Genomic DNA, 12280 nt, shown 5'->3' on the forward strand with positions numbered 1-12280 from the left:
TGCAAGCAAGATAACCATGAATTTTTTTTTTTCAAATATCAGAGAAGATGTTGAATGAGAAGAGTGTGGAGTTTGTTCCATTCCAAGGAAAAAGAGTGCTTTAACATACCAACACCCAACATTTGGACTAGTTCATAGCACAGCTCATTATGGATCATGAAGCGTGTGGATCCTTAGGAAAAGTGCCCAGTATTGATCTGAAGTACACTAATAAAGAACTCAAAAAGTGTGTATTATAGAAAATAACCTAAATTATCATTTTATTGCTCATATACTTAATAAGGGATTAAAATTGTACAAAGTGTGATGAACCTATAGGGGAAAAGAGTTTTCAGTATCTTTCTGTTATCCAAAGTTTCTAAAAATGATTAATTTTTGGGTTTTGAGTTCAACATATATTTAAAATATTATGTTGATCTAAAATATACAATTCATGATCTATAATATACAATTAATGAGACCAGAAACTTTCTTAAATTTAGAAGTTTCTAGGCTAAAACATATTATAAAATTAATGAGACTGGTCACTTTTCAACATTCCTACAAAATATTTTTGGAAGCCCCTTCCATGAAACCTTGCCTTATCCATCTTTCTCTGACTAATTATTTTTCATCTAAGTAGGAGAAAAGTGTTGAACTTATTTGAAAGATACACATTAAGGCTAGACCAAATAGGCTAGTGTAATAATAGTGGGCTAGTTTAAACTAGACGGAACCCAAAAGTTTGTTCAACATCACTCCTTTTATAATTATGCACTCTATACATAATTAGATTAAATCTTAGATCTTCCTATATTCCAAAGATGTGCTTATTTTAGATCTGAGATGAAATAAAATCATACTTATTCTTGGGAAAGTAGTGACTGTGGCTATGAGTGAGTGAGTTCATTTATTTCTGGCCCTTCTTATCGATCATTTGTGAATAATCTATTTGGTATATTTTGTGTGAATATTTAAATTTAGGTGATAAAATATTTAAATTTAGTTGAATTTTTTTCATGGAAAAGGATGAAAAATGTAGCTAGTAAGATATATTAGTTTTTATGAAAAAGTCACTTATTAGTTGAATTATACAACCAAATTCTCAAAATAGTAATACAAGACTTTTAATAAAGTATTGAACAATGTTATAAGAAAAAAGAAATACATGACCTCAAAAAAAAAGATAAATTAACCATATTAAAACAATACTATCTTATGAATAACAATTAATATATTAGTTGTACAAAAAAAATAAATGGAAACCTTTATAATTATCTATCAAACAAATCCTTCATGGAGATTCCCCTTGATATGGAGGAAGAGAAAGAGTGATATAGAGAAAGAGACTATCCATCTTAAAGCCTAAATGATAAAAGTGGTTATGGGATGTAGTCAAAGTGATACCAATAGTGAATAGGGATTCTAATAGATTTTGTTGTAAGTAAATAATGAAAGAGGAGTCTCTTTAGTGAGTACGTTAATAGTAACAAGAGAACTTAGAACAGCATAGCCATGACTCTTGTTTAAAGTCACAAAACCACAAATAAATAAATGAATTGAGAAATGCCTTGCAATATTTTAACAGAATAAAATATAGCAACTTGTCTTTTTGGCCAATGGAAAGGTTATTTAGGAGAGAGGGAAAAATAGTGTGTATAGGTTTCAATGCATGTTATAGTAAGTGGACAATGGGAAATGAGTCATTTTAATGACTAAGTGAATAGTGCTAAGAGGATGTAGACCATATCTATGAGTCTTGTCTAGTGTCTCAAAATCATATATAGGAAAATAAAAATATAACAATAAAATGTACTAGGGGAAAGATATTAACCCCTAATAAAAATATATTATTAAACACTAATACACACAAAAATTGTTTAACAATCAAATTACAATAGAGAGAACAGGAGGAAAGACAATTACATACAATAACTTCTATGGGTACTTTGGCATCAACTTGATGCATGAAATAAAGATCAATGTATTCCACACCAAGTCTCTTCAAACTCCCTTCACAACAAGCATGAACATAAGTAGGATCTCCAAGAGCCACTATTTTCCCATTTTTAAGAGTTGCTCCAAAATTAGTGGCCAACTACACTTTGTCTCCTATTCCTTTTAGTGCCTACATATTACATCAAAAAAACTCAACTCAAAATCTAACCTTACAATAATCTACATAAATAAAGTATCAGGGGTACCAAGGCCATCTGCTAAGCATTTTTAAATATAGAAATTGAAAGTAATATTGTAGGTTTGGTTTATTTGAAATGAGATAGAACTGAAATTTGATGGCTCACTTTGATTAGTCTAGTGGGAATTCATTGTATAGGAAAAATGGGTTATTAGGGTTTTACGCGTAGGCTGAAAAGATTAGGCAAAACAAAACCAGAAGAAGAAAGGAAGACTTAAATCAAATAAACACAGTAGCACCAATATTTCATTTATCTACGCAGTATTATCATAATCTAATTTGATTGTGTGAATTTGAAAAATATCACTAGCAATCTTATCATAGTCAGATTCAATTGTGTTAATCAAACTAAAATATTGGACAACCTTCAACCTATATATAAAATACACACTTTTCTAAAAAATGAAAGGGGTAGTATTTTGTAAATTGAAAATAATATATGAGAAAGGAAAAATATAGTATACTGCCATTGCAAAGGTCCAAGATGAAAATACCTTGCAATTTAGCCCATCGATTAACAAAATTCGAAACTCCCATAAGAAAAATTATCAATGGTTTCAAATCTAGACCATGGCCTTAATTTCCCTTCGTTTTGTTACTCTTTAAAAGGCACATTATGCACCTTACTTAGATCTCCATTGTAGAGTACACTACTAATAGGAAGCTAGGAATCTACTGCTAAACCAAACACTCATCAATAGGAATCTCTTGTAGCTTTATACGGTTATATCCCCCCCCCCCTCTCTGTGTATGTATATATATATATTGGGTTTAGTTTTTTTTATTAGTTATTTTCCAAGATATGTCTCAATGGAACTCAATCCAATGGTCAACATTGGTGGTCTCGAAAATGTGGAAGCCCTCACAATACATGATGGGAAGCTGAATGTGCCCTACGATGCCAAATTTTTAAAGCTTTTAATTTGGGTTTAGTTATATCAATGTGCCCTATGATGCCAAACTAGATATTTGATGAGGGGGACATGATTTAAAACCACAACTACCTAGGAGAATTCGCCATCTAGTTTTTTTAGCATCCCAACCCTTAAAATTCCATTGCTAAAAGATTCAAATGCTTGAAAAATTCATCATTTAGTAATCTTCGTGAGAAAATGAGAAAGTTGATTTTTTGGGGGAAAATGTAATCAACCTTGAAGTAGCTTGCATGAGATAATCAAGCACATACAATTATCTTGCATACATCAAGGAACAATAGATAAGGCCTAGGGCACTAGCTTGAAATGGCTCCCACACTGTACACCACCACCTAACACACTCAACCAAATAACAAATGATGAACACATTTTTCTTTTTTTGATTATGAACCCAATTTGATTGAAATTTTGACCAAATTAGGAAACCCTAATTTGGTCAAAATTTCCACCAACTCGAGCATTAAAAAAAAAAAATGTATTCAACAAGCCCATTTAGGGCTTAGTCAAAAGATAAGGTCAAAAATTAGATTATAATGTACTAGTGCCTAGTAAGGACTAGGGTATCCTAGGGTTACCTCTAGTTAACAAGATCATCATCTTTGAGGCAAAATATCTATCAAAATGCACAAGACTAGCATCTGTGACTTGCCCAGTCATATTAGCACTCCATAGCTAAATTGGTAGCTTCTCCTTTTCCTTTTCTAGATCTAGTTTCATGTCTTTTGAAAAGACATAAACTCCCTTGGACAAGAACATATACATTAATAAAGAATACTAGCAAAATGGCTAGCCCGCCTTACCCTTGTTGATTCCAATTAGTTCATTGTGTATTACTTCAACCAAGTAGGGTGCATAATAAAAATAAATAAATCTCATCCCGTAATGCAATATCTAAGCAATCATAAAAATAAAATACCATGGATGTGATCATGTTCAGCTAAACAAAAAATTTTCCAGAATGATACATAAAGGGTTTGCACCCTACAATTGAAATATTTCTTCAGCAAGGGCTCAAGGGTATGAGATGTGACCAATGGAAGATGCCCTATCCTTACAAAATTCTCCTATAATAGCCCTCCCTAAAGGTATACCCTCTTGTTCTTGAAGATAATCAAAATCAATCTGCTCATGCAATGCATGGTTAGAGTCTAGCATGAAAACTTCCCTAATAACTTCGGCAATCACACTGAAGAGGTTATCTCCTACATGGCTCTTGAGAAACCTTAGCATAGGATCATACCTCTTCACCAACATGGTTGGCAAGTCATCATCAAATAAAACACCAAAGAAAATCAAATTTTTGATGTCAAATTCCCATACATTACTCAATGAGGTATCATGTTTTCTCTCTGAGAACCATCTTCTGAACAATTCTAGTCCACCCATTATTTTCTTGGCATCTCTTAACTAGTTTACCTTGTCATGAAAACCTTCACCAATCAAAAATCTAGGGTTCTTAGGAACCAACTCTTTTCCTTTAGTTTCTTCATTGGTGGAGAGGGGAAATTGTTCAAGCAAATCACCATGCACATTTCTTTGTTGATAATCTATCTTTCTAGAGAAATCCCTTTGTGGAGGCATTTTTATCAATTCAACAAATTATAGGACAGGAAATATTTAGGCAATGAAATTTTAGGTACTTACCCACTAATCATTTTCTTTCTTCAACAAAATAATATGTTTGCAACAATTCAAAATCTCAAACTCTAAGCTTTGGTTCATTGTGCTTTAGACCTATTTTTCTTTGTAATTGGTTATGGAATGAATCACAAAATTTTTGCAAAATTCCTTCATACAAATTTGCTTTGATGCACCATTAATGCTCCAACAGTAAAATTATGTATGTTATGCCATAAATTTGAAAAATGGTTGTTGATCTGAGCATAATTTGACAATCTTGATTTAAACTTAATAATTGCATCATCTTTTACCTATTGGGACACATGTTGAAACCTTGTATTCTTGCTATGGCTAAAACTTGAGTACTTTCATTATGTGAGAACAAGACTACTGTCGATCATTTTGCATCTCATGGTCATGAAGGATCCTCATTATCATTACATTCCTTTCTAGAGCTAGTCCCATTGAGACATGCATCACAACCTTACATCTTCATTAAGCAAAAATATGACACTAGCTGATCTTCAAGAAATAGATGCTTTAAGATTTATGCCTATGGTTGTATGCAAAATATGGCCCACATAGACATGTGGTGAATTCTTTCATTATTTCTTTAGGTAGATTTTGAGCATTTTTCTTTTGCAAAAATGCAACAACCATCGATCATCTAAAGATCTGATGGCTAAGAGCAATGATTAATATTTTCTATACTCAATACAAATGGTGAATCAAAACATGCCACCTGGAAACTTACGCTGGCAACATCCTTCTGCAACTCATAACAAAAGCTGGTCCAACAATTTCCACATGTCAACACCTCACATTTTCACTTTGGTTAAAAATTTTGCATTTTGTTTTTGCAAAAATATGACTACCACCAATCTTGATCTAAATCTATGGCTAGGAAGATGCTCATTTTTAGACTTTTTTGAATGTAGTATGGGCCCACAGGGAAACTTTTTCAAACTCTCACATTGTTACACCTTTTAGAATTCTTGCATCTTCATCTTGCAACAATACAATAGCCATTAGTTTTCTTTCTAATCAATGATTGAGAAAAATATATTTTATTCTATGTTTTGAGGACCCATAGTGACATGTGGCAATCTATTATATTTTTGAATTTCTTAAACATCAAACACTTTCACTTTATAAGAATGTGGCAGCCTTTGATCATCACTTGGATCAATGATTAGGGAAGAAAGCTTAGTCTAACTTCAGGACCAATCTGGATGTAACAACTAGCATATTTTAGTAAAGCATGTCTTAGAAAGAAGTTACAGCCCCCACTAGGACATGTATCAACATGTCGCATTCTCGCATTTCTTAAAAACTAAGCACTTTGAAATTGTGAGGATATGACATCTATTGATCTAGAAGGTGATCAACGATTATCATAAAACCACTAACTTCTTCATTCCCTTAGGCCCCATAGGACAGGTGTCATTTTTCACGTTCGCAGTTTGATTAAAGGTTTTGCATCTTGAATCTACAAGAAGATGACGTATGTTGATCTTGAATGAGATCAATGGCTATAATAGCGAATCACTAGAATGGTTAAGAACAAGGAAAAAAAAGACTTTGGGCTAACCACAACATGACCCAGAGTTAAAACTAAGTTACGAGCTAGGGAAAAATGATAATTTCACAAAAGATCTTTGAAATAATCAGAAAAGAAACCTTAAAATAAGAGATTTAAAAAGGTATTAGGGCCTTTTTCAAATCTCCCTCCTTAATTCAAAAGGTGTGGTCAATTAAAAAAAAATTGAAGGAAGCTAGGGCACATGAGACACTAGGGCATAACAATTAGGAATTGTCTAGGGTAGGATTGATCAGGAGAATTGTAACCCTAGTTGCTTATATGAGATAAAATAGATTTTCAAAATGAACTTAAGTGAAAAACCAATCCAATAGTGGCTCTTTCTGGGGATGATGAGTAGACTATATTCATATGAGGACTTAGAATCTCTGGCAGAAGCAGACCACATTCTTGATAAAACTGACAACTTTTTCAGAGAGCAATGCAAAAGCCAAGAAACACAAAAAATATATATGGAGAGGAAAAAAATATGTACAAGAATCTACAAAGAGCACACAAACCTAAAATATTGTTCATGGAAAATAAATACCTTCAAGAGAAGTATTTCTTCAAGAATTATCCATGAACTAGCAATTCAAGAATGTCACCTTATAGTTCTCTCAAAATATTTGAATCCTTAGCCCATGTGGAGTTAATTAAGAATGGACCAAGTCAAATGGGATCAAAATTTCCATGCTTTCCTTTATTTTCAATTCTTGTATTCCGCATTAGAATTAGGTCTTCAGGCTCAAATTTCCTTGCCACTGTCTTTTTTCATATAGGTGTTTTGCATACAATTACAATTTTGCATTTTTGATAAAGGCTTCCTTCCTAGTTTCATTCAATCCTACCAATTCATCTATTCTCTCTTACATGTAATCTATTATATCATCATCATACAACTAGATATAGTTGTATAGGCCTACTAGATTATTTTAGGGCATTCTTTCTTGAATTCCATATACTAGATCAAAAGGTGAAACACCTATTGCCTTTTTAACTATTGCCATGTTAGCCCAAACAGCCAAATGAAGCTTGGAATCCCATGTCTTTTTATTATCATATAATATCCTCTTTATGATCTTCAAAAATATTTTATTAGTTGATTCATATTTCTCATTCTCCTATAGATGATAATGAGATGATGTTGATCTTATAATGCCATATTTGTCACAAAATTTTATAAATTCATCCGATTTGAAACACATGGAATTATCAGTCACAATCCTTTCAAGACACCAAAATATAGTTATTATGTTATTCAACAAGAAATTATTTACCACTTTACTAGTAGCCTTCCTAGTAGGAATAACCTCTATCCATTTTGTGAAGTAATATGTTGCTAGTATCCAAGAATAACCAATACTGGACTTAGTTGAGATTTCTCCTATGAAATCCATCCCCTACTGCTAAATAGGTTATTGCACTTCTACTAACTTTAAAGGGGTATTTCTAGAGAATTTTAACTTTCCAACAAATCTCTAACAAGAATCACATTTCTTAATCAAAACATGTGCATCTTTAAACAAACTAGGCCACCCAAAGCCAACTCTCATTACCTTGTGGGCATTAGCCTTTGCCATATAATGACCTCCACATATTCTTGAATTCATCTTAGTGAATATATTTTTTGATTCCTTCTGATTAATACACTTCAGAAGTATTCCTTCAAAATTTCTCCACCATATACTTCCATTAATTATGATGTATCTAATTGCATGCAACTTCAAAGATCTCTTTTCATTATCTGTTAGATGGGTTGGAGTCTCCATGTGTTGTATATATTATATCACATATTTGTACCAATCAGAATCATCCATATCACATTTGTCTAATTTGAGGTCTTCACATACAACATTTATTTGGTCAACATCCAAATTTGATTAATCCATCAATTTTGCTAATCCCCAACCTCTCACCAATTTAGTAATTTGGATTTCAATTTTGAATTCTTGGATTCTATTAATCCATCTGCATCTTCTACCAGATACTTTATGTTGGCAGAATATATCTTTGACTGTTGCACTACGTAGATATGCAATAACAATGGAACTAACTAGATAGCATCTGATAGCCTTAACAAATTTGACAAGAGCATAAGCTTGCTTTTAATTGATCTCATATTTCAATTCTAAATGTTGAAGCAATTTACTACAATGGGTTGTTCATGTCCTTCTTCATTCTTTTGAAGTAAAATTGTTGCTAAGGTATGGAAGGAAGCAAAAGAAAATATATTCATTGGATTTGTATAATCAGGTGTCCTTACTACTGGTGCATTTTTTATGGCATGCTTAATTTCTTGGAAAGCAAAAAATTGCTCACCTTCCCAGTTGATTATTGCTCCTTTCTTGAGCATCTTGGAAATAGGTCTATTGATCTCAACAAAATTTTTCCCATGAAGAATGCCTAATAGGCTTAATTATCCCTCCATCCCTCAACTTCATAATTTCTTCATATTATCAAGAATGGATGGCATGTTTTGCATTTCAATCTTAGAAACACCAGCAAATGATATATCATTAGGTTTAACAGCTACATTAGCCAGAAAATTAGCCATCTTGTTATTACTCCTATCATCCAAGAAATACCAAAATCGTAAAATGCTTCAATCTAATCCCAAACAACATTCGTGTATTGTTTTAACCTCTTGTTCTTGGATGCATGTGTCTCCTTAATTTGAGACACAACCAACTCAGAATCACCAGTAACATGCAATTTTTTTCTACCATGATTTGTTGCCAATTTCAATCCAAGTAACATTGCTTCATACTCTACAATGTTATTAGTATAAGTGAAATTTAGGTTTAATGAGTATCTAAATGTATTCTTATCTAGAGATATGAAAACTACTCCAAATCTCAACCCATCCTTAGAGTTTGCCCCATCAAAATACATAGTCTAGAGATTCTAAGAATCAAGAAATTTTGTTGGTTCTTGTGAAATTAATGAGATTGGCTTTTCAATTTCTTGAATGGTGATTTCAGCTCTAAAAGAATTTACCTCTGTGTCTAGAAAACATGTAGCATCTATATCAATATTTTCTTCAAGAATATGGGTAAATTTTGATTCTTTGTCAACCTTAATGGCTTTATCTCCTATGTGAAATTTGGCATAAGAAAAATCACATTGTAGGCTACCTCCCATTACAAAACTCCACTTTCTTGAGAGAAAAATTCCATACTATGGAGGAATATCATCTACTAAGATAGCTATTGTTAAGTCAACATCAACATAGCCAACTAGTTTAAAAGGTAATGCATTAATTGTTCCTATGATAGGGACCTCTTTGGAATCCATAGCTCTACACCTACCCTTCTTTGTATCTATTTTCAAACCAAGGGCTTCCATAATCCTAAATAGCATGACAGTATTTAAGGCTCCTAAATTGATTATGTAATTCTTCAAGGTTTTACCATTTATGATTAGAAATAGAAAGAAAGGGTCAATATTTTCTATATAGGTTGTAGATAAATTATCCAAATACATTTGAGGTATTTGGGACATGAATCCTTTATCTTCCTTTTCTTTTACTACAAATGGCACCTCCTTCCTTATGGATGGCTCCTCTATAACAATATTATTTTTCCCTATTCCTCCTAACCAAGAGAGGGCTTTACTCTTATGTTCATCTATCCTAAACATTTCAAATAGTGGGACTTTAATAGTAATCTATGATAGCATAGAAATCATGTTAATAGGGTAATATACAAGAGGTTTGAATTGATTACCTTTAGTAGTTTTTACTTTGATAGTAGGCTCTTCCACTTGTCTAATGGAATCAAAATTTGACTTCTTTTCATATGTATTCACCTTGACTATCTCTACACCTTAGAACTGCACTTAATTTTTTGGTTCCCACTTCTTATTTTTATTGTCTTTGATTTTGACTATCACAAGGTTATCCTCTTTGTTCCTGTAATGCCTTTCATGAATTATGTCTTTAATGAAAATACAAGATTCTTTCTTAGTATCATTGTTTACTATTCTATTTATGAGATTATAAGTACTATGTACTTGGGCTACTACCTCAGTAGTTATCATATCAATTTCTTCATTAGATGGTTTTCTCAAATTCTTATGCTCAACATCTGATATAATATTGCACATCCTATCTTCATCTTGATCATCATCATCTGAAAATACCTACTAATGATGCAATTGATATATATGCCTTTGACTACTAACATCAATCTTAGGGTCTTATAAATTAGATTCCTCACCATTATCACATAAATTAATCATATTACATATCACATATTCATGATTCTTTTCTTCTTCACCTTCTTCTTGTTGTGTTTGTTGATTTTCTAAAAAGGATTGGGAAATAGCACAATAATCAAGAGAATAGGGAGATTGGCATATAATACACCAAGGCATATCTTCCATCATATTTACATTATTTATCTATAGTAGATCTAGTGTACCTTTATTCTTTGTGCCTTGGGTAGGATTAGGAATGGGCTTACCATCTTTCCATTGTGTGGTATAGGGATAGTTTTGTATTTTGTTATGCTTATTGTAATGGTTATTAAATTGAGGCTTCTCACCAGCATTTGGCTTATTTGCATGATTTACTAGTGGATTTGGATTCTTAGGTGAATTCAAATCTTGATCCATTTTATCATCTTTAGTTTTCTTAGTTGTAGTAGGCTCATCACCTTATTTTCTATTACCCCTAGGATTGAAAAATTTTGGATCATCTCTTCTCCCTAGCTTACTAGATGCTTTCATATTATTCTCTATATTGATAGTCATTTTATAAGAATCCCTCAATGTCCTAGGATCTTTATCTCTTAGAGTATAGGCCATATTTTTGGAAATATGGTTAGATAGATGTATTTATCATTGTCATTTATGGAAACATGTATTTAGCATTTCATTTATGCATTTAGAGATAGAAAATTGTCTAAGTGTTAGATAGTTTACAACAACACAAAGATAACATGTAGTGTGTACAGATGATTCATTAAGAGTTATCTCACGTATAGTTAAGGAAAGCTCTATGACATTATCATGATGATGTGTACCAGTGTATAGGTGTGTATGGATAGTATGGCATGAGTTATGATTAAAACACTAGTACGAGTATTTAACATAACAAAATAAAGCATAGCAAAGAATTGGATTGTATGACTTGAGGAATTATTTTGGTTATGAAATAATTACTAAGTCATGATGAGACACCTATGTGGATATTATTCTATAAATTATTTCATATTATATCAAGTGTGTGAAGACATGAAGGTCGATTGAGCAAATAATTATGTAGATGCGAGGTAAAAGTAAAAATCTTATATTCCAAAGATAAGTGTGTTATGCAAGTAAAAAGAACTGTGTGACACTATATGACCTATGTAATATTTTTGATAGATGATATGCAAAATAAATTTGATTTTTGATTAGAGAAAGTGTGAAGTACAACAGATAGAAACTATTGTATGTATATCTATTCTTGTGAAGAACTCAATTATATAATTGCATGTTAGGGTAGTGGGCTCTTCTTGCATACATTGTATTTGATCTACTAACTCCTTACAAGGTTGTAGCGAGTCCTAATAGGTTTGAGGCTTCTAGAAAGGCCTAGTCTCCTAACAGGGACTTGAGACACTATATATACTTTGAAGACTCCTAACAGGGTCAATATCCTATTATTTAGTGAATCATCTAGTGGGTATCATCCCCACCAGGGTTTTCTCTTGGCCAAGGTTTTCCTAGTTAACAAATAATGGTGTTATGAGTTCTCTATCTGAATGGTTATATTTACTATTCAACATTGTTGGTTTACTTGCAAGTTATAAAGTAATTAACAATATTCAATTGTGGGCAAAAATTTGTAGAATACTAATTCAACCCCCCCCCCCCCCCCCCAAAAAAAAAAAAAAAAACCCTCTTAGTATTATCTATTTCTAACAATTGGTATCAAAGCACAGCTACTTAGAAGAAGTCTAATAGCTTGAGGAAGATCCCTGA

The sequence above is a fragment of the Cupressus sempervirens genome, chromosome 11 (assembly GCF_028749045.1).
Source record: "Cupressus sempervirens isolate cs-2001-9-10 chromosome 11, ASM2874904v1, whole genome shotgun sequence".
Classification (NCBI taxonomy): domain Eukaryota; kingdom Viridiplantae; phylum Streptophyta; class Pinopsida; order Cupressales; family Cupressaceae; genus Cupressus; species Cupressus sempervirens.